Below are 24,287 nucleotides of genomic sequence, written 5' to 3'. Positions count from 1 at the left end.
TAAAGGTGTGCGCCACCACCAACAGGCAGCTGCTAATTATGACTCTGGTTGTTTTTGCTTTTGTTTTTGTTTTGTGCGAACATTTTCTCAATTGACATTTCCATCTTTCAGATAATTCTAGCTTGTGTCAAGATGACATAAGACTAGCCGGCACACTTAGTTACTGTTTCATTCCTGTGAAGAGACATCATGACCAAGGCAACTCTTATTTTTAAAAAAACATTTAATTGGGGGAGTCTTAGAGGGTTAGTCCATGATCATCATGGTGGTAAGCAGCTAGGCATAGTAATGGAGGAGTAGCTAAGTGCTTTACATCCACACGTAGGAAGAGAGAGAGAGAGAGAGAGAGAGAGAGAGAGAGAGAGAGAGAGAGAGAGAACACAGACAGAGACAGATGCAGATGCAGACGCAGACGCAGACACAGACACACTAGGCCTGGCCTCAACTTTTGAAATCTCAACACCTACCCACCTACCCATAGGGCCACATCTACTCCAAAAGGCCACACCTCCTAATCCTTTTCAAACAATCCTACTAACTGGTGACAGAAACAATCAAAAGGAAGAAAGGTTTATCTTGAGTGCTGTTTCAGTGACAGCTCAGCTCAGGGTAGTAGGAATGTGTGGCAGCTGCCATTCACATCATGGCCAAAGAGTGGGATAGGAACCTACAGCTTGGCGGAACCTTCTGTTTGTGTAACAGTTTCCTCTAAGATTGACACACTTTGTCCTGTAGACAATCGGTTTAAACAGGAATGTAAACAACTCAAAATAGCTTCAGGACAACACTGAAAGTGACAAGATTCACAAGGTCCAACGTTGCCAAAGCAGGTACTAAAAGCTGAGAGTCCCCTTTAGCGGAAGAGAACATGAGCTACAAAGAAGATTCTCGGACTAGTCAGGTGCAAAGGATTATGGGACCAGACCAGCTGCTCAGAAGCAGCAGAAGCCAGCTGAGCTGCCTGGAAGAAGTTTAGACCAGAATCATCCAGAAAGGACAGTCACCAACCTGTTGAGCTGTCTGCAGGCTCTGCAGTGTGCTCCAGATTCCCAGCTTTTGTGAGCTATCACCATGCTGGTATGAGCTTTGATGACAAAGCTGTCTCTGAGTCATTCATGCTCCTGTACAAGTAGCGCCTCACCCTTACTGAAGAGGGACTGACCAAGAAGTGCCTCTGGCAGGCCTTGCCCTTCTCCCTGATTCCTTCTGCCATGCTAAAAACCGTTAGATTACATCCCTGAAGCTAGCAAAGGTCTATCCCCCTATTTAGCCACTCCCTCGTCCTAAAGCTGACTACCAAGGTCCAGCTATCAAAAGTCCCCTTTGGCCCACCTAATTAGCATACCCAATGAAAATTACACACCTCACCCTAACATGGGTTTTCCCCCTTTCCCTTATAAACTGTCTATCCTGAGGCAGTCACTCTGGGACAAATATCCTTGCCCCCTCTTCCTTGTTCCCTCCCCCTTCTCCCTTGTCCTCTCTTTGTCTTTTAGTCCCTGTCTCTGTCCTCTCTGGGACAAATGAATCTCCTTTGTGCCAAGAAGTTGGTCTTAAGGGTCCTGAGCAGATACCAATCATTTCATATCGATATCACTCAGATCTCAGCCTATAGGATTCTCCCCTTAGCCCAGTTCTCGCCCATTCAAACCTTCAGGTGCCAGCCTTCATAACAGTGGCTAATTGGCGAGTTTTCCTCTGAACTCCCTGGATTTCTACACCCAATAAACACATTCTAAACACATTCCGTTCAGTTCTGTATGGTTGGCAAGCTTTTTTTGCTTCTGGTGGCTGTACTGCTAGAATCCAGTATCTGCTCTTAACTCTGAAAACCCTGTTGACAGGTCTCAGATTCTTTCACAGATCCCCTTGGAGTCTCGATTTGTGTGGGAGTCTAGGTGATGACACTTTCTGTCCCAGAGATCGCTCTTCTGGGCCTCTCTAGAGACATGGAAATGCCCTGTCTCTCAACTTTTGGCTCACTGACCTCCACTAGGGATGGAAACGCTCTCCCCTCCACCTGGAAAACGCATATATTAATGGTGCACTCTGCTTTCTCTTCTGCCTTCTTAGAACCCTCAGTATGACTCACTCTGAACTTTTTCAAACCCCGTTGTAAACCTTTGCGCTGTTTCTTGTCCTATTTAACCTGCGAGCTGCAGGAATACTGACTGCCAGCTAGCTACTTTGTCACCAGTTGCCGAGATGCCGGTGCAGCCAGTTCTGACCCCTGCTTGCTGTGCAGCGGTGCTGCAGAGCTCGCCAGAGCTTCAGCTTCGGCCTCAGCCCTGTAGCCACAAGACACGCCCCTCAGGCGCTAGCTGCTGCTGCCAGGCTCCAGTCCCCACTGCCTGCGCTGCTGCAGTCCTGCGGTCCCTTCTCCCCTAGGAATTAGAGCTTCCTTAGGCCCACATCTGGGCCACAGGTACTGTTTTCCCTTAGGTCCTTCTAGGCTTCTGGACCTTCCTCCGGCCGGAGCTTCCTCCTGGAGATCCTGCAGCTTCCTTAGGTCTGTGTCTCGGTTACTGAGACCCCACCCTGACCTCTGCCGCTTCTTCCATGGCCATTTATGCCTGTTCTTTCTGGCCAAATTATTAATAATACCGCCTTTTACTTTCCATGTTTATTTGATAAACCATATAGTAGGCCTTCATATATCATGAGTTCAAAATCATCCTTGAACTTCTGAGACCCTGTTTCAAAAACAAAACATTTGGGCATTTGGGAGGCTTGAATGCCTGGATTTCAAGTTAGGTAGAAAGATATTGCCTGGAAGGGGGGAGGGGAGAGCGCAAGCCTGAGAGAGATCCTGGCTTAAATATAAATCTCATTCATTCTGGGCAAAGTTTTCCACAGGAAAACAAACTTTGCTTATAACAGCAGAAAACAAAGGCTTCCCTGAGGTGTTCTCCTCTGGTAGTTTCCATGCCTGGAGGCTGAACACCAAGCAGGAGAGGCTTCCTTTCAAGCCTCTCAGTCTCAAGCTTCTGGGCCTCAGAAATCAATCAACACTGAACATCTGAGGCCGAACACGCGTGCGTGCCACCTAAGAGTGTGGCATTCAAAGGACAGTCTTCAGGATTTGGCTCTCTCCTTCCATCAAGTGGTGGAGTCACAACATGTTCTTCCTTTTTGTTTATACGTGTGTACGTACCGTGTGTTTGTGCACGTGTTCACGCAGGTTGACATTCAGAAGTCTTGCTCCATCATTCTCTACTTCAGTCATTGGAGCAGGGTCTCCCAGTTGAACCCAGAGATTGCTGGCAGGCTATTCTTGCTCATTGCTGGGGGAGACTCCCTGTCTCCACCTGCCAGCCACTGGAATTACGGACACACACTATACCACACCCACTCACGTCTATCTGCACACTGGGCATCCAGATCTACTCTTCTCACTTGGGCAGCAAGCACTCTACCCTCTGAGCCATCTCCCCCAGCACTTGCGGGCAACACACATGTATACAAATACGTTACAAGTTAAATAATGTCAATAATAGAACATTTTAAATGAATTTTCCTGACAGTACAAAGCAATCACTTTCGCCTGCTTCTAAGGAAGTTACAGCAACTGCGCGTCATCAGTGACACAAACCCCCTAGTCCCAGCAATCCAGAGGCAGAGGCAGGTGGATATCTGTGAGTTCAAGGCTGTCCTGGGCTACATAGTGAGACTCTTTCTCAAAAAAACATAATAAAAACTGAATAACTTCTGGTATTTCAGGAGACAAACATTGCTTCTGAACTGTGCCTTTGAAATCACATGGTTGCTAAGTGTTTCTTGGACCCCCTTGACCAAAAAATAACAGGAAGCTCTGGTTGTCTATCAATATGATCAGAGTTGTAAGATGTAAGCTCAACCCAAACTGCCTGGGAACAACGGAGCAGATGTTGTCAGGCAGGGCAGCCTTCCACAGGACGTACAGGCTCTGTGGTGCCTTAGGAGCTACTCAGGAGACGCTGCAGCAGCACACTCTTCCTAGGGCTGCACATCGTCATCCAGCATTCATGGTTCCACACTGGTACATCCTGCTAGAGCTTAGCCTACTAAGGGACGTTAGTGGATGACCAGCAAAGCTCAAGGCTCTAAGCCTCTCAGCAAGCAAGCATGGTGGCCACACCTGGAGCATTGGGAGACCAAGGCAGGAGAACCTCTAGTTTGAGTTGCATAGAAAGTTTCAGGCCAACCTGAGCATATAGTGAGAGCTCGTCTCAAACAAACTAATGTCATCCTTGATTACATAGCATGTTTGAAGGCAGCCTGTACAATGTGAAAGCCTATCTCTAAACAAAACAAACCATGAATAGCTTGCTTTAAAACCAGAGAACCATGAAGATCACCCGAAGGCTATGTAACAACATCCTGCAGCCTTCAGAACGCTGAGACATTAAGCGTCTTCCATGAGAATCCCAGTGAGCCCATTCTTTAGGCCTTGCCTTTGATTGCCTTTGCACTGTCATGGCAGAGTACAGTTGCTTCCACAGAGACTTTGTAGCTCTCAAAACAGAACTATTTACTGACCAATCTGGCAACTTCATGGAAAAAGCCTGCGAAGGCTTGCCTGGAGGAAGAAGTTTTTATGCTGGGTTTCTAACTTCACCAGACAGCTGCTTTTTCCAGAGCATAGTGCACCATGTCTCCTGGGAAGCATGGGGTGGAGTCCTGCTTACCTGGAGGGTGGTGCTCAAGGCTGCCAATGGGAAACACAGAGCACACTCTCGGGCATTTGAGAAATGTTTAGCTACTGTCTATTAGATGCAAGTTTAAGAGGTTTGCCGACAGCTGGCACTTAAACCTAACTAGGTCTTAGAGGGGAACACAAACCAAAAATAGGGAGAGGAGGAACCAAGAAGAGTTAGTAGCCCTGAGAAAATAGAGACTTCCAGCTAAGAGACACGGCCAGGGTAATGAGAGCTGGGCAGGAAGGCAGCCATGTGTCCTCCTGTGTTCTCTTCCTGCTGTGACCTATGCCAAGACAAACAAAGATAAACGACTTGGGAACTGACTGTTGTGCTCCACACTAATACTAGCTTTGAGGCATAGTTCAGGGTAGAGAAGGCTAGAAACTGGGCAGGACAGGCTAACAGAAGCCATCTGGATGATCAAAATGAAGACGGGTAGCAGTGAAGCAGATGCCCATTATGGTTCCACTCCAGCAGTCTCCATATAATCTGACATGAGGTTACAGGGAACATCCCACACATCCTGAACGTGGTCTCTAAATATCTTCATCAAATGCTCCCTGGAGGAGTGGCTGCCTCTAGACAGGGACAAGGCAAAAATAAGATGAGCACAAAGAATGAGGGGGTCATGCCAAGGTCAGCCTCACAGGCACTCCAGTGGCAGGTCTGAGACCATGTGGAGAGCCGGTTACCTTCATTAATAGTCATCACAGAATGAACCTCTGGGTAAACTCGGAGGGCAGCAACAAATATAAAGTAAACAAACGGGGTAGTTTCTACCTTGTAGTAAGCCCCAAAGTCTCTTGCTCACAAACACCCATTGTTTATTAGTCAGTGAATACAAATACCCATTAACTAATTTATTAAATAAACCAGCAAACACTAACCATGTGATGAATGACCACGTCCACAGTGGCACCTGCCACCCTGATGTGACACAAAAAGAAAATGCAGCCTCACCTCCTCAGTATCCCTTACAAAGAACAAGCTTAGGTCTCAAAAAGACGTCAGACCAATTCAAATCAGACGGCAACTATGTGGTTAACAACCTGTGCTCTTTAAAATAACGAGTTAATACAAGGTAAGGACTATGGGAGGTATTCTGAAACCAAAATCGTGGGGATGATAGTGCCCATTTGAAGGAGGTCTGTGGAGTAGGTGGGTTTAGCACCAGGATAGAGCCTGGAGAGTATGGCTGTGCACAGGAAAGTGTGCGGATTGCTGTCACAAAGAAGTGAACACCAAGACCTCCTGTTCATTGCTACACAATTGCTACAAGAGAAGAAGAAAGATGTGTGTGTACAAAGTAGCCATTAACTAATCCCACTGTAAATAAATTCAGGGAACACTAACCATATGATGAACGACTGCATCACGTATGTGTGTGTGTGTGTGTGTGTGTGTGTGTGAGAGAGAGAGAGAGAGAGAGAGAGAGACAGAGAGAGACAGAGAGAGACAGAGAGAGAGAGAGAGAGGTGGGGGAAGGGCGAGCAAATAAAGCAAATGGGGAGTTGGAGAATCCAGGTGAAAGGTAGACATGAACGTTCTATTATCCTTTTAATCTAGCTCTCCTATAAGAAGTAATGGGAACAGCATTGGCGTGGCATGTTACAGGCCCTGCAGGGTCCAATCCTCAGCACCACAAAGAAGAAATACACTCAGAACATACTTTAGAATGTTGAATGCCTAATAGGGCAAGTTTGATCTGATTCTCCACCCAGCGAGAGCTCTAGAAACTCTGCAGATGACTCACAGACAGTTCAACTTCCTGTAGAACTAGAGTAAGGGCCATCAGGAGAGTGGTGCCATTTATTCTAAAAGCAACAGAAAATCTAAACCGATTGGTCTGGGTTGCTGCAGTTGTTTTTGCTGTTTTTTTTTTTTGTACTTGTGTGTACATGTGTATACTTGTGTGTGTGTGTGTGTGTGTGTGTGTGTGTTGTGTCTATTCTCACGCCTCAGCAGCTGGAGTGCTAGAATTATAGGCTCGTGTCTCCTTTCGCTTTGTTCTGCTTTTATGTTTTTGGTTTTTTGAAAGTGTGCTGGTTAGTTTTGTCAACTTAATGAAAACCTAGATACATCTGGGAAAAGGGGATCTCAGCTGAGAGAATGCCTCTGTAAGATTACCCCAAAGTCATGTTTGTGAGGTATTTTTCTTGATTAATGGTTAAAGTGGGAGGGGCCAGCTTACGGGAGGTAGTGCCACCCTGGGGCATGTGTCCTGGATGGTATAAGAAAGCAGCTGTAGGGTTGGGGATTTAGCTCAGTGGTAGAGCGCTTGCCTAGCAAACACAAGGCCCTGGGTTCGATCCCCAGCTCTGAAAAAAAAAAGAGAAAAAAAGAAGAGGAAAAAAAAAGAAAGAAAGAAAGAAAGAAAGAAAGAAAGAAAGAAAGAGAGAAAGAAAGCAAGCAGCTGTACCCCACTGGGGGGACCAGCCAGTAAGTAGCACTTCTTCATGGTATCGGCTCTAGTTTCTGTCTCCAGGTCACTGCGTGAGTTCCTTTCCTGACTTCCCTTGGTCTGAGAATCGTAAGGTGAAATAAACCTTTCTTCCCGTGTTGCTTATGGTGAAGGTGTCTGTCCCAGCACTAGAAAACAAACGAAGGGCCTCACTGAGACTAGGTTGGTCTTGAACTCCTAACTCTGCCTCCACCTCCCAAGTCCTGAGATGCCAGGCATGCATAATCGCATGCATCTTACCTGAGGTTATGAGTAGCAATGGGCAATCATCGTCTTTATGATTTTATAAAATAACTCAGGCTGCTAACTAGATATCAGAGTATCGGGGGAGCTGGGTGCAGATGGGAGTCCATGAAAGAAGCTTGGATGCTAGGGCTCCGAGAGTCCAGGGAAGGACAGTGAGACTCGGGAGGCTCGCTGGATATAGGACTCATGGACGGACGAATGGGTGGGATTGGGGAACAGAAGGAAAGAAGCGACAGCCGAAAGCTAACAGCAGTCAGAGGCTTCTGGAAGGAACCATCCTGAGTGTTGGGCGACCGATGATGAGATCAGATCATTTGGAGTAAGCTGGGGGTTTGTGGAGAAAAGAAATGCTCATTGGGGGGGCTGGGGATTTAGCTCAGTGGTAGAGCACTTACCTAGGAAGCGCAAGGCCCTGGGTTCGGTCCCCAGCTCCGAAAAAAAGAACCAAAAAAAAAAAAAAAGAAATGCTCATTGGGTGGGGTAGGGGTTGGTTGGGCATGTGACCTACAAGGCCTCAAAGTAGAAATGGTAAGTAGGTGCTGGGCTCTCCTGGAGTGATAAAAGGCTTAACAGATTTGGAGAGAAAGATCCAGAAGTCATCAAGTGTAAATATCATTGAAAGCCAAGCGTGAGAGGAAAAAACATAGACATGGAGGAGCTGAGCCTCTGACAGACCTGTGTGGACCTCACCACTCAGAAGGGAAGGGCGTGGTAAAATGACGAATGAAGGCGCATTGTTTGTTTGTTTGTTTGTTTTTCAGAAATAGCTAGAACTCATCTCACATTGGCCTATCTGTCAACAGGGTACTATCTGTCAGCTTTTAACAGGGAAACGAAACGAAAATGGAGGAGAACTAAGCATGGCTTTTGAATTTGCCAAAGCGGGGGCCAATTATGGTCTTGACAAGGGAAGTTCTGGAGAGCAGTCCGGCTCAGGGACAAACTAGAATTGTGGCTCAACAGACAAGGAAGGAGAGCGCTGCGCCTGGGAGAGATGGATAATTTAGAGACAGAACAGCTGGGGGCATGCTAAGTCAGCAAAACGCTTTGTTCGCCTTTAAATAGGACGACACCCACTGTACTTCATACCAATGGAACTGTCCGGTAGAGAGGAAGCGCTGGCCAATGAGAAGGCGAGACGGCGGCTAGAACAAAGTCCTTGAGAATGTGAGAAGCAACTGGGCTCAGAGCTGAGCAGACACACTTGCCTGCTGTTCGTCACCTATTTGCAGAAGGATTTGGTAGTATTTGGTTTTCCGTCTTCAAATACCACAGAGCTCTGGACATCCTTACACATTCTTGGGTCAACTTAGTGTCTTACTGGAGTTTAAATTCTAAGAAATCGCTTTCTTGGTCAAAAGAAGACCCAGGCAAGATGCCTATGCTTGTAATCCTAGCTCACAAGAGGTTGCAACAGAAAGGACCTTGAGTTTGAAGCCAGATGCGCCTTACAGCAAGACTCTTTAAAAATTGAGAGCAAAGCTAGTATATTTTAAACAGATTAAGTGATGACACCACCTTTAACCCCAGCACTCGAAAGCAGAGGCAGGAGTTTCAGGAAGGCCAGAGCTACACAGAGAAACCCTGCCTTGAAAAACAAACAAGTTGTCTTTCAATGTTTTACTTGTAATACATTTTTAATGTTTTACTTTAATACGTTTGCCTTATGTACTTAATTTTAGCAGAGGGTATTTGGCCCAGTCCTCATGCATGCTAAGGTGGTACCTGTGTCTGTCTGAACTGTCCCTCAGAACAGATGCCTCCACTGCTAAGAGTTGCCACATAGACAAATAATAATGCTGGGAACTATTAGTGTCATCTACCTCCCACCCCCCATGTATCATCTTTCAGTCTCCAGTCGGGGTTGGCTGTTTAATGTCTTTCTTTGCACCTTTGTTTTTGGTTTTTTTAATTCATTTTTGTGTGTCTTGTTTTGAGACTGGTCTCCCTACACAGCCCTGCTGTCCTGGAGTTCACTATGTAGACTAGGCTAGCCTGAAACCTTTATTCATTTTGACGCTTCACTTTTATGGGGCTAGGATCTGGGTCTGGAGGTGTGTGAACTACGGAGGCCTTACTGTATAATAAGAGACCCCACCAGGGTTTCTACAGAGCAGGCAGATCAGCCTGGTCTACACAGTGAGCTCCAGGCCACTCAAAAGTTACAAGACCCCATCTAAAAATAAAAAAGGTAAGAAAGGAAAGCAACCTCCAGCTGCTCCTTTATGTACCTGTTCCCTCATAATTAACAAGACTCAAAAGAATTTCCTCTAGGGCCTGGGGCCATAGCTCGGTGAGGAGGCACCCTAAAAGACATTCTTCCCAAAGGGTCAAAGGTTGAGCCATTTCAGGATTGAACCTGCCCACATCCCAATCCCCACTGAGTAGGTAACACACTTACTGAAGAGCATTCCTTACTAAGGTCTTAAGCTGTTTTTATAATTTTTAAATTCCTTCCTATGAATCCCATAGATGCCAGTGGATTTCAAGGGAGGAGGCACTCTTGGGTCACAAGACAAAAGATAGCACATCACGAGAGGGCTTGCTCAGACCAAGGCCTGGTTTGGCCTGCTCAGGAAGTTCAGGAAGCTCAGGAAACTCAGGAAGCTCAGGAAGCTCAGGAAGCCCACGGCTATGCAGAGATTTGGCAGCAGAAGATCTTTTGTGAGTGATTCACAGGATTCTTAGATCAGAAGTAAGTCGTCTGTCGTTTCAGGTCTGAGTAAGCACAGAGAGACTGGCAGGTCTGCTGTTTGGTGGCCGGTGAGCCTGGATCTGGCTGTTTGGCTTGGCTGTTTGGTGAAACAGGAAGGGTGCAGGAAAGAGATGCGAGTTCCCTCAGCCTCTGGCTACAGTGGTTCAGTTCTAGGAAGGTCTTGATGTGTAGGACATGGGTGGCAAGGACTGGGATCTAGATAGTTTTCCCTCTTGAGGGGCTTTGCTTTGCTCTTGTGGTGTCAGTGGAGTGTGTGTGTGTGTGTGTGTGTGTGTGTGTGTGTGAGAGAGAGAGAGAGAGAGAGAGAGAGAGAGAGAGAGAGAGAGAGGGAGAGAGAGAGAGAGAGAGAGAGACTGGGAACGGACATAGGGCCTCTCACATGTTGAATACTTAGTTTGCAGAGATAAATCTACCATCTTCTGTGTGTGCTTCAGACGGGGTCTCACTAACTCACCATGCAGGCCTCGAACCTGCCAGCCTCCTGCCTCGGTTCCCAGGAATAGCTGGGATTACAAGCCTGAGCCACCATTACAGTCCGGGATCTCTTCTCTGAAAACAGTATGATTACCGCCAGGGTAAGCGGGGTTTTTTGTTTATTTGCTATTTTTGTCTAGTTGGCCTTGGGCTCCTGAGCCTCTTGCCCCAGTCTCCAGAGTACTGGGATTACAAGTCTGCACTCTGTGTCTGATATGAAGAGATGCTCTAAAGAAAGATTCAAACACACTTTAGGATCCAGGCTTTACTGAAAGTGTCCTTGAGTTTTAAAAATTGTTCCACCATATATAACTTCCCAACTCTGTACCTGACATGCTCTGGATGGGTTAACCTCACTTCAATCTTGAATCCCTCAGTCCTCACACTAATTGATCCGTCTTGGATCAATCATACCGTTTCCAACATGGCAGTTTCTGGATATGACTCTTCAGTTTGCTGAAATGTGTTTGTGGGGAGGGGGTGGTATATTTGTTGTTGTTCTAGCCCAGTCTAACCTCAAACTTGCTATATAGCAAACGGTGGCCTTGAACTCCTGATCCCCTGCCTTTAGCACCCGAGTGATGGGATCACAGGTGTGAGCCACCATGCCTGGCTATTAATGTGTAGAAGATGAGAAAGTGTTTGGGAAGTTGCCCCTTTAAGGGCCCTCACCTATACTGTCTTTCAGTGGCGCACACAGAGATAGCCAGCCACTCAGTCTTCTCTGTATCCATATCCCAACTGAAGTGGCTTGCCTTCTCAGTGAAGCTAGATCACATGCAAGCTCGCGCGACGGGGCCACATCGTACCAGCTGTGCCCAGAGCTCACCGCTCTGGGATTACTGTGCTATTGTGGTTGAAGTGTGCCTCTGAGGCCTAGGTAGTTGCTTCTAGAAACCCAAGAGCCTCCAGGGATGTGGCCCGGGCTGGTCTCATTGCTGTTGGTGTCGCTTGCACAGTGACTTTGCAGGCTGCTCTGCACGGTCCGCCCCCACTTTGGCCAGCTTCACTTACAGATTCTGTACACTGAATCCGTTTTCAGACGTCCGTGAACCACGACTGAGTCTTGCCAGTGGGTCATGCTTGTTCCAAGAACCTAAGATCCGTTTCTCCTGCAGACATCAGTTTGCAAGCCTGACATCAATCACTCCTCACCCTGAAGGCCCACAATGCCTGTGTCCTCCTAGACTCAAGCTCTCACTGTTCTTTACAGCTCTCTACCTGCCTGATGCAGACTTGTATTCCAAAGATCAGCCTTTACAGAGTGTGTGTGTGTGTGTGTGTGTGTGTGTGTGTGTGTGTGTCTGTGTCTGTGTCTGTGTCTGTGTCTGGTGTGTGTGTGTGTGTGTGTGTGTGAGTGCATGCGTGCGTAATTGCCTGCCTGTCTGTCTGTCTGTTTGTATCAATCTGTTTTGTGTGTGTCTGGATGTATGGTTTTTTTTTTTTGGTTCTTTTTTTTTTCCGGAGCTGGGGACCGAACCCAGGGCCTTGCGCTTCCTAGGTAAGCGCTCTACCACTGAGCTAAATCCCCAGCCCCTGGATGTATGTTTTTCTGTGCATGTCTGTCTGTGTCCGTCTGTCTGTCTATATGTGTGTGTCCATCTTTCTGTCTATGTCTTTGTGTGTGTCTCTGTGTGTATTTATATCTGTTTTGTGTGTGTGTGTGTGTCTGTCTTCTGTATGTTTTTTGTGAATGTCTGTCTGTCTGTCTGTGTGCATGTGTGTCCATCTTTCTGTTTGTCTATATCTTTGTGTGTGTTGTCTGTGTGTGTCTGTGTCTGTTTTTCTCTGTGTGTCCATCTTTCTGTTTATGTGTTTGTGTGTGTGTGTGTGTGTGTGTCTGTGTCTGTGTTTGTGTGTGAATGATAATAACAACTGAAGAAACAGGTGATTCTTTCAAGAGGTTCACAGGAGGAAGGAAAGGGATGGGATGATGAGATTTTTTTCATTTACAGAGAAAGGAAAGCAAGTGCAGCATAGTATGGCCAGACTCCTAATCACAAAAAGAGCCCAGCGGCTCCCACCCCAGATCCTCAGTTTTACTGTGTCTGATGAATGCTTGTTTGGCTTTCGTCAGGTTATAAATACCAATTTTATGTAGCAGGTTTCTGCAGTTATCTCCCTCAGAGTCTATTTTACAGAGAGTTTATGTTGAAAGAAATGCCAACCCATAGCACTCTTCAACCCAGTGTGTGTGAAAGCTCTACTAAAAGCCATGGCTTTTACATTTATTTCATTTGTTTGCTTTTGAAAACCAGGTATAATTCTGTAGCCTAGGCTAACCTGTATAATTCTGTAGCCTAGGCTAACCTGTATAATTCTGTAGCCTAGGCTAACCTGTATATTTCTGTAGCCTAGGCTAACCTGTAACTCACTATAAAGTCTAGACTTTCAGCAATTCTTTGCCCCAGGCTCCCCAGTATTGGGATCATAGATATTCAGCTAGCTTGCACTCAGATTCTCTCTCTCTCTCTCTCTCTCTCTCTCTCTCTCTCTCTCTCTCTCTCTTTCTCTCTCTCTCTCTCTGTGTGTGTGTGTGTGTGTGTGTGTGTGTGTGTGTGTGTGTGAAGTGGAAACTCTAATGGTTCTTTGGAGAGTCAGTTGTGTTGGATGATGTTTTGCTAGGGCAAACATGAAGGAGTGTTTTCCTGAAATAGACACACTCAGGCAGACTTGTGAAGGAACATTGTGCTGAAGCAGACACAGGAGAGAGGATGTTCTGCTAAAGCAAGCATGTGAAAGGACACGTGATGGAAGATTCTTTGCTGACAAAGGCATGTATCGGTACACCTTACCTTGTGTAGTTGAGCTGCATTTGTTGGGATGCCATAGACAGAAATGCACCAAAAACCTTCTGGAGGCATGCGACAGCTTCTTGTGCTCCCACAGACTCTGGCTGGCTGGCAGAGTGAAGTCAGCTGAGGCACACCGTGGAGGACACGTGATGTTTGGAGGGTCTAAGTAGGACTTGAGGGACAATGACAGGGCTGAGCTTGGCTCGTGGGTCTTGTGTCTTCACTTCCCTGAGAGAGGCACAGCTGAGAACTTCTCCTGGGCTTCCTCTGGGTTCCTTGTGCTGACTCATGTTGAGGCTGAGGCCTGGCTATGTCTGCTACATAATGTCAAAGCTGCTGATTTGCTATCCCAAGTCTACTGAACTGGACTGCTGGAGCATCCATGAAGTGTTTGCAAGCAAGCTGCCACTGCTGACCTGTGAACTGAACTGCCGATTTCCAGACATCACAGATGGGAGTTGTCCCAAAGACCCTTTCTAAACAGGCCCACTTCCCCATATCCTTTCTTTTCCATTACCTCTGGTGGGTGGTGGGCTAAAAGGGAGGTTAAAGTGCTTAAAAACCATCATTAAAAATAGGTATTAAGGGCTGGCAGTTAAGAGCACCGACTGCTCTTCCAGAGGTCCTGAGTTCAAATCCCAGCAACCACATGATGGCTCATTGGTAATGAGATCTGTGGTGGTGCACTCCTTTAACCCCAGCACTTGGGAGACAGTGGCAGGCTGATCTCTGTGAGTTCAAGACCAGCCTGATCTACAGAGCAAGTTCCAGGACAGCCAGATATACACAGAGAAATCTTGTCTTGGAAGGAAGGAAGGAAGGAAGGAAGGAAGGAAGGAAGAGAGAGAAACTAAGATTAAATTGGTGAAGATGGGTTTCTGTGGACCTTAGGCACTTCTATGCAGACAGTAAAGCAGGGTCCTAAAGAGCTAAAAGTGAGCCCCTGGTACGGGATGGGAAGGAAGAAAGAAAAAAAGAGGAAAAAGAAAAAATTACCCTTGGGGAAAAGAGATGGCTCAGTGGTTAGGAGCACTGCTCTTCCAGAGGTCCTGAGTTCAATTCCTGCCACCACATGGTGGCTCACAACCATCTGTAATGGGATGTGATGCCCTCTTCTGGTGTGTCTGAAGACAGCGACAGTGTACTCACATACATAAAATAAATAAATCCTTTTTTAAAAGCCATTTACTCTTGGATGAGTTCCATGATTGGCATGCTGAACTGCTAATTAAGATGGTTACCTTGGTAACTGCTACACCAAATGATAGCATTTGCAGTTCTGACCTAGGAAGAAGTGTCGTAAGGTAACTCAGCAGCAATGAGTAAAAGCCTCTAAAATTTTTATATATCAAATAAAAATTGTCTGTCAAGGGAGTGGGAAAATAGCTTACCAGGTAAAGAGCTTGCCAGGTAGGCGTGAGAACCTGTCTGAATCCTAAGCACACACAGAAGCTAGGAAGCTGTAGCAGCTTCCTGTAACCCCAGTACTCAGGAGACTGAAGCAAGCGGGCTGCTCAGACTAGCTGGAATTAGTGAGTCCAGTTTCACTGAGTGCTTGCTAGGGATTGAACCCGGGTCCTCTGGACCAACAGCCCATGCTCTTAACTCCTGAGCCATCCCTCCAGCCCCATGTTCAGATTTTTAACCTGATCACTTCTGAACAACAGAATAAAGCATGCTGCTGATGTTGCCAAGTACAGTTTAAACTTCTAGAAGTACATTCGCAACAGAAAGAACGTTCTGGAACCAGTGAGGTAGCTCAGTAAATAAGGATGCTGGCTGCCAAGCCTGGTGACCTGAGTTCAACCCCCAGGACCCACGGCGAGGAAGGAGAGAATAAATGTTGTTTTCTGATCTCCATACAAGCACCATGGTATGTATGCCCCCTGCTACCCAAATAAAGAAATGTAGTTTAAAAAGTTAGAGCTACCCTTTTCAATAAGCATTATTTTATCAGTCACGCATCTACATTTTTGATACGTGGAACTGACTGAAACACATCTCAACACCTTGAAGTTCGACATCAGAAAAGAATAGTTTGGGGGCCAGGTATGGTGGCTCAGACCTTTAATCCCAGCACTATGGAGGCAGAGGCAGGCAGATTTCTGAGCTTTAGGCTAGCCTGGTCTACTGAGTGAGTGCCAGGATGTGGAGGGCTATACACGAAAACATTTTGTCTTGAAAAACAAAACTTCCTCACCCCCCACCCCGTGGAGAGATGGCTCAGCAGTTATGAGCACTGGCTGCTCGTGCAGGGGATCAGGGTTTAGTTGCCAGCTCCTTACCTGTAACTCCAATTCGATGCCTGACACCCATTTCTGACCTCTGTGGGCACCAGGCACACACATGGCACACATACCTACATCCATGCAAATACTTGTACATATAACATAAACATAAATAAATTTTTTAACAGAATAATTCACATACACCCTTAATTTTTCCAGGTAAATTTCTACAAGACAGTGACTTTTTAAAGTTTACTGTCATTATTATTTTTCTAATTAAGTATACATGTGAGTGTTTCTATGCGGGGATGTGTATACATGAGAAGGCCAGAAGCCAGAGTCCTAGGGTCTCCTGGAACTGGAATTACAGGCAGTTGTGAGCTGATCTGTGGGTGTTGGGGATAGAACTTGGGACCTCTGGAAGGGCAGCAAGAACTCTTAATCACTGTGCCATCTCTCCAGCTCAAGAGCGAGATTTTAAAAGGATACTTAGTAAATAAAGCCCACAGAACCCTAATCGGAAAAATATTAATAGATAAAAAAGTGAGCAATCATCTAGTAATGATAAGTCATAGCTGCCAGAGTGTGGTATTGTTACTGAGAAAGTAGAGGGGCGGGGTGGTGTGTGTGTGTGTGTGTGTGTGTGTGTGTGTGTGTGTGTGTGCACTCTCGAGCACGTATGTGTCCATGTGTATATATGTACATGTGTGTACTAGTGTGTGCCTGTGTGCATGTGTGTACTACTGTGTGTGTACTAGTGTGTGCATGTATGTATCAGTGTGTGTGTACATGTGTGTGTGCTAGTGTGTGTGCTAGTGTGTGTGCTTGTGTGTGCCTGTGTGTGTACTAGTGTGTGTGTGCATGTGTGTATGTGTGTATATGTGTGAGTGATTTTTTTTCGTAATGGAAACCTCAGAATATTTAGAACTGATATACTAGGATCCGGGTAGAAGGCCATTTGGCAGGAGTCTTTGATGGTAGGTGAATTAGCAAGAGTGTTCTAGGGAAACAAAGCAATGACATTAACTTTACTACAAAGGGGGATTTACTAGAATGGCTTACCTGCTATGGGCTAGGGAGTCCAACAATGGCTGGCTGCACACTTTAGTCTGTTGCTGAAGGTGGGACGATTTGTAGGGAGCTGTTGTTCTGCCCATGTTAAAGCCCAGGAAGCAGGGGTTGATAGAGGAGGCCACTCCAGCAGCAGCAGCAGCAGCAGCAGCAGCAGCAGCAGCAGCAGCAGCAGCAGCAGCAGACGACGACGACGACGACACTGGGAGGCCATGAGAGGCAGGCGGGTGACACAGCTTTACCTCAGGTCTCCAGTGTCTGAATCACCAGTTGGAAGATACCACCCACTGTGAGGGTCGATCTTCCTTTGCAGCTAGTCCTCTCTGGAAACACCTCAAATGCACAGCCAAAGGTCAACTCTACACGCTTCCACTGAGAATCACAGGTAACCATGGCAGTAGGTCTGCTTTAGAGTGAACCATCTTCCTTTCCAGGATGATGGCCTGCAGCAATGGCTCTCAACCTTCCTAATGCTGTGACCTTTTACTACAGTTCCTTGTGTTGTGGTGACCTCAACCATAGGATTATTTCCACTGCTACCTCATAGTTTTGCTACTGCTATGAATCATGATGTAAATATCTGTGCTCTCCAATGGTCTCAGATCACCCCTGTGAAAGGCTCATCTGAACCCAAAGGGGTTGCAACCCACAGATTGGGAACCAATGGCCTAGGGCCTGTCAGAGTCACTGAACGGCTGAACCCCTTGCTTGTCCCTCAACAGTGACACTGAGCAGTGTGTCCCTGAGTAGCACTAAGTGCCAGTACCTATGTGAGCCAGGGGCCAGCTTTGGCCTTTGGTTGACCAGTGGGAAGTCACTCATGGTGAATAAAGGCGGGCTTGGATTCGACTTGGCAACACTGAGCCACAGAATGCTTGTACTTGAAGAATTTTAACTGCATTTATAAACAAACAATGGCTAGCTAACCAGAGTAACGGCAAGGTAGCCATGTTCATACCTGTGTTGTGACTCTGAAAGCAGAGGGGAAGATTGGCAGAAGGAAGGGCTAAACAGTATGAACATCAGTAAGGGCACGGAAATTCCATTCCTGGGTAGTGTAGCTCAGTGGGCAGAGCACTAGCCTAACATGCCCAAAGACCTAGCTTCAATCCTGTGTGCAGGGGAGGAGCGGGGAGGAGGAGGAAGAGAAGGAGGGAGAGGAGGGGGAAGAGGAGGGAGGGGAGGCAGAGGAGGAGGAGGAGGGAGAAGAGGAGGGAGGGGAGGCAGAGGAGGAGGGAGAAGAGGAGGGAAGGGAGGAGGAGGGAGAGGAGGAAGAGGGATATGAGGAGGAGGGAGAGGAGAATTCTTATTGCACATTAGTCAGGGACCTGAATTTTTGTGATTTTCCATTTCCTGCTGTAAAAGGATGATAGTGCTTTTGATCACAGCATTCGGCAAGTGAGGCAGTACAACTAGGAGTTCAAGACTAGCCTTGGGTATGCATGAAGGTTAGCCTAGGCTACATGAAATTCTGTCTCAGAGCAAAGGGAAAAATGATGGTGATCACAGAGAGTCTGGTGTGGGGTGTTGAGTTCCTGTGGGATTAAAAATCTATTGGACACAGTATTAGTGTCTATAATTGGTTTATGTGGCCACATTAGTGTCTGTAAGTAATGTGTCACATATCTGCCAACCTGGTGCTAGAGAGGTGGAGGCAGAAAGTTCAAATGCTCAGCAGCCTAAAGTCAGCCTGGCTGACAGAGTGAGAACCTGCCCTGAACACAAAGACACACACACACACACACACACACACACACACACACACACACGCACACACACACAAGCACACACACATATGCACACACATAAATATACACACACATGCACACACAGAGAGACACACACAAACACATACACATCACACACAGATATATACATGCACACACACAAACATATACAACTGCACACAGGGAGAGAAGAGAAACAGAGAACATATGTGTACACAACCCTTCTCGCTACATTTAGGTTCATGTGGACACTGCTGGTCCTCTGCCCACCTACCCTGTAGGCTGAGGTTCAGTTTACTGATAACAGGCCTTTCAGTCAGAAAAGCCTTTAGTAGCCCCACCTTTCCACTTTTCTTGAGTTTATGCTTTTTTTTCCATTTCCTTTTATTTTTTTTTAAGATTTATTTATTTTATGTATAAGTACACTGTCGCTGTCCTCAGACACACCAGAAGAGGGCATCAGATCCCATTACAGATGGTTGGGAGCCACCATGTGGTTGCTGGGAATTGAACTCAGGACCTCTGGAAGAGCAGTCAGTGCTCCTAACTGCTGAGCCACCTCTCCAGCCCGTATGCCTTTTTTTTTTTTTTAAAGATAGAGTTTCATATAGTCCTGGATGACCTTGACCTGGCTATGTAGTCAGAGGCGACCTTGAACTTCAGATCCTCCTATGCCATCTCCACTTCTCAAGTTTTGAGCTCACCGCACCCCATTTATAAGGTGCTGGGGGATCAAACCCACAGCTTTGGGCCTGTTGGACAGACACTAGTGAGCAACATCCGAGTCTATGTCTCTGTTGTGTTCCTCCTCCTCCTCCTCCCCCTCCCCCTCCCCCTCCCCCACCCCTTTCCCTCCCCCTCCCCCTCCTCCTCCTCCTCCTCCTCCTTATAAACCTACATAGATACACGTCACCTTCTCCGAGGGTTTTGTTCTGAGACAGGGTCTCATGCTATAGCTGCCTTTTCTTTCTCTCTTTAAAAAAGAAAATTACTTTACTGCAGTGAACTTGCAAATAAAAACATCATATCGCTAGAGTACGGTATCCAGCCACTCTGTCCCCAACTCTACGCGCCTCAAGGAACCGCTGTGCAGTTGGAATGGCCATCTGAAGCCATGGAGTGCCACTTACATTTTTACACTTTCACTATCAACCACACAAACAAGACAAGAAAAAACTATGACGGAGTTGAAACTAGAGAAACAACTAACCCTGTGCCCTCTCTCGATGGACTCAGGACCTGCCACTGCATCTTGTGGGAAGGACAGAATGTCTCTAGTCTTGGGCTTGCTGCTTAGCAAACAGGACGTTGAACTTCTGACCCTCCTGCCTCTACCTCCCAAGTGTGCCACCACTGCAGCACAGGTCCCGGGGAATCAAACCAAGTTCTCACGCATGCTCTCAAGCTCTCTACCAGCTGACCTACATCCTGGCCCCCTAGTTCATGTCCGTAAGTCCCGCTGTACCCAGTGCTCATACTGGCTGTATCAATCATCTATCCTTCTAGAAATTGGCAGGGCTGTGCGGGCTGGCTTTTACTCTAATACATTCCAAGAATGTGGCCTTGAGTTCCAAAATCGATTTTGTGTGTGTCTTTGTCTAGGTTGGTGGGTGTGTTTCTTTGTTTTTAGGGCAGGTTCTCCAACACCCAGGCCAATTTTAACCTGCGGAGCCTTTGATCAGAGCATGTTTTTCCAGTCTCCCAGGCCCTCCAGCTTTGGCTCCCATGTGATTCAGCACAAACCTGCGAGCAAGCAGCGCCCCCTGCTGCTCAGGAGGCGTTGAGGCCTCAAGTGGAAGCCACAAGCCTGTTGAGCTGGTGCCACGTAGCTGCCCCATACTTGTCAGTCTCTGGCTGTGGAGTAGGCGTCCTCCCTGCAACAGAGGGCATGAAGCTGATTCCAGGGGAGGGCCAGAAAGCTGAATGCTGTTAACAGACTCTTTTCTTTCCCCAGGAAGCCATCTTCTTAAAACCCGGCAACTCCTTCCCAATCTACTCTTGTCCCTGAAGCCAGAGACAGCCTTGCCAATGTGCCCCTCATGACGCCCACCACACGATGGTTCTTCCTTGTCATTGTGAAAAATCGAGGCTCCACATGACAGCCCTTCACTGCTGTGTTCTCGCTGCGATCCGGTTTCTTCTGGCAGCGCTGAGAATTGAACCCAGGGCCTCACTAAGGCTAGCACTAAGGTACACCCTCTGCCCGCGTTTTAATTTCGATTTGAATTTGTTTGTTTGGAATGCGGTGTGGGCGCACGCACTCTGTGAGCACAGGAGCATTTCCTGTTTCGCATTCTCTGCGGTATTCCTTTGATTCAGAATCTCTCCCTGAATCTCGCTGTGCAGAAGTGGCTGTTCCCACCCTCCACCGTGACAGAGTTCTAGCCAAGCACACCAGGTTTGGTTTCTTGTTTGTTTTCCTTTCCTTTTCTTTCTTTCTTTTCTTACTTTCTCTCTGTGTGTGCATGCATGTATGTAGGTGCATGAGTGTAGCTGGAGAGGGCTGAAGGAATCCACTCCTGCACCTATACGTACGCTACCTGATGCAGTTGGCAAGTAAGATTCACCGTCACAGGCCACTTCTAGTCTCTTATACCCATTGGAATGCTGGGTAAGGGCGTCAAGGAAGCAAAGCAGGTCCAGAAGGCGCTCAGCCCAGGGTCACCATGTTCTCATGCCCTGTCTTTCAATTAAGAGTCTTTTGGACTGAATCTGAGTGTGGCAGAGGGGTCCAGGTTAAATCCACTGAAGGCTGGATCAAAGCACAAGTCAACAGGCCCCTGCAGTAGCCCGCTGTGAAGAGGAGCAGAATGGAGGGGAGGTAAAGAGAGAGGAAGAGGGAGAATCCGCAGGAGACTGAGGTCAGCTGCCCCATGCACATGCATTACAAAGGACGTTTCTGTTACTGATAGAGCAGTACCTGGTGAGGTGTGTGCATGCTTGTGCATGCCCTCGTGTGTGCAGGCATGCATGTGCATATGTGTGTGATTCTTAAAATTATTGTTATTATTATTTATTGTACTTATTCCCTTTATATCCCTCTCACAGACCCCCTCCCAGTCACCCCCTTCCACAATTCTTCCTGTCTCCCTATCCCCTTCTCCTCTGAGCAGGTGGGGGCCTCCCTGGTTATCACCCCCCCCCCAACCCTGGTACATCAAGTCTGTGAGGCTTGGCACGTCCTCTCCCACTGAGGCCTGACAGGGCAGTCCAGGTAGAAGAACATATCCCACAAAGGTACCAGCAATAGCTTTCAGGGTAGCCCCCACTCTAGTTGTTTGGGACTCCCATGAAGAATGAGCTGCACATTTGCTACGTATGTGCAGGGTGTGTGTGATGTTTTAAGTGTTTCTTTTCTAAGATTTATATGATTACTTTTAAGGGTGTGTGTGTGTGTGTGTGTGTGTGCGCACGCGCGTGTGCACGGGCACACGTAAGTACCCAAGATCCCTTGGAGCTGGCCATCACCTTCTGTGTCCAGGTATCTACACCCACATCAGTCTCTGGCTTCAGGGATGCTGGCAGCAGCAGCTGGAACTGAGTGCTGGGCACACATTTCTCAGCTTAGGCGAAGGGAAGGCAGAGAATCCATCCTCAGACCTTTGATACACATGGACATCTCTGGTTCTGAGGTTCACAGTGAGAGAGAGGCCCCAGGGGGAGGAGTCGAACCATAAGGATGAGTCACCGTGTTCAAGAGCATCCTTCATTACTTGCAGGAAGTATGCATGGCAGATACGTTAGCCTAAAGTGTGACATTTTCAGCAAAACACATAACGTAAATAATGCAATGTATGTGTAAGACAGGGCGCTACCTCTGGCGGGCAACTGGCATGATAAACAGGGACTCGGGGCTGCAGGCTGCCACTGCAGGAACCGATTCCCAGGACCCACAGGCACTCTCTGTCTTCTTTGATGCTTCCTTAAAGGCACAGCACTAGGCGTCTGGCTCCTGCTCTCACAGCCATTGCAGTGCATTGAGCTCCCTAGAGACAGTGTTGGGCAAGCGAGAGCCGGATGGGCACTGGGCGACTCTGTGTCTCGTGGAGGAAAATCAACTAAACACGGGCAAAGGAGATCCTAAGAAGCCGAGAGGCAAAATGTCCTCACATGCATTCTTTGTGCAAACTTACCAGAGGGAGCACAAGAAGAAGCACCTGGATGCTTCTGTCAACTTCTCAGAGTTCTTTAAGAAGTGCTCAGAGAGGTGGAAGACCATGTCTGCTAAAGGAAAGGGGAAATTTGAAGATATGGCAAAGGCTGACAAAGGCTCGTCATGAAAGAGAAATGAAAGCCTGCATTCCCCCCAAAGGGAGGACCAAAAAGTTCAAGGACCTCACTGTACCCAAGAGGCCTCCTTCGGCCTTCTTCTTGTTCTGTTCTGAGTACCACCCAAAAATCAAAGGCCAGCATCCTGGCTTACCCAATGGTGGTGTTGCTAAGAAACTAGAAGAAATGTGGAAGAACACTGCCATGGATAGCAAGCAGCCCTGTGAGAAGAAGGCCGCCAAGCTGAAGGAGAAGTATGAGAAGGATATTGCTGCCTACAGAGCTAAAGAAAAACCTGATGCAGCGGAAAAGGGTGTGGTTAAGACTGAGAAGAGCAAGAAAAAGAAGGAAGAGGAAGACAATGAGGAGGAGGAAGAGGAGGAAGAAGATGGTGATGAATAAGTTGGTTCTAGCGCAGTTTTTTCTTGTCTATAAAGCATTTAACCCCTCCCCACACCTGTACACAATCCACTCCTTTTAAAGAAAAAAATTGAAATGTAAGGCTGTGTAAGATTTGTTTTTAAACTGTACAGTGTCTTTTTTTGTATAGTTAACACACTCCCGAATGTGTCTTTAGATAGCCCTGTCCTGGTGGTATTTTTCATAGCCACTAACCTTGCCTGGTACAGTCTGGGGGTTGTCAATTGGCATGGAAATTTAAAGCAGGTTCTTGTTGGTGCACAGCACAAATTAGTTATATATGGGGACAATTTAGTTTTTTGGGTTTTTTCCCCCCTTGGGTTTTATTTTTGTTTGTTTTTGTTTTTTTTTTTTTTAAATCTCCAGTTGTCTCTGATGCAGCTTATATGAAGACAATTGTTCTGTTAACTGCATACCACTCTGTAATTGCAAACAAAATGTGGCTGTTTCATTGACACTCTGAATGCTTCTAAGTAGATACGATTTTTTTTTTATTAAGGGGGGGGGATGCAGTACTAAATATCACTGCAAAATGCAATTTGGAAATGAAAACTCTTTCTCTGTATTGCTTCCAGAAATGTTCTGGAAGGCTCTAGAAGGGCTTCTGTGGTGAGCTGGGGTATCACTTATGGGCCAGCTTCATCTGTAATAGTCACCAGCACATGCAAATGGTATCTCTGAATTCCCAGGCTGTGCCATCCTGGGAGGAGAACGGGAGCCCGAAGGAGAGTGTGGTCCACGTCTCAGGCAGGCGGCTACCAGTCTAAAGCACCCAGCACCAAGCCCGCCAGTGTCGGATGGAGACAGCTACTATTGGTGGTTAGGGAAACAAACAAAATAACGGGTTCACCATGGTGTGGTCCCTCGTACACACCATCGTCTGCTTTTATTTTCCCCTCTCTCCTCCTTCGGTTCCTTCCTTCCTCCAGCCAGCCCAAGCTTCTGTTTTCTTCTTACATGTGTCTGTTACCCTCCCTCCCATCTCTCAAGCTCTTTCCCTTACGACCTCAGCCTCTCCTCTCCCATTCCCCTTTCTAGTTTCATGACTTGCAAACAAACAGAGATGAAAGCATTTACATATATGCACACACACACAATTTCAAGTCCCTGTTCTCTGAGAAAACACCCATTCTTTCTGAGTCTGACTTATTCTTGCTTAACATAAGGATTTCTGGTTATATTGATTTTTCTGTATCATGTT

At 47.0% G+C, this 24,287-nt stretch overlaps 1 pseudogene; it reads left to right on the top strand.

The window, feature by feature from the left end:
• The first annotated feature begins 2,205 nt into the window (after positions 1-2,205).
• On the top strand, positions 2,206-23,167 carry LOC134485727 (high mobility group protein B1-like; annotated as a pseudogene).
• The last annotated feature ends 1,120 nt before the right edge of the window (positions 23,168-24,287 follow it).

This window comes from Rattus norvegicus, chromosome 2 (genome assembly GCF_021556685.1).
Source record: "Rattus norvegicus strain SHRSP/BbbUtx chromosome 2, alternate assembly SHRSP_T2T, whole genome shotgun sequence".
NCBI classification, from domain to species: domain Eukaryota; kingdom Metazoa; phylum Chordata; class Mammalia; order Rodentia; family Muridae; genus Rattus; species Rattus norvegicus.
This window is presented reverse-complemented; position numbering and strand designations above follow the sequence as displayed.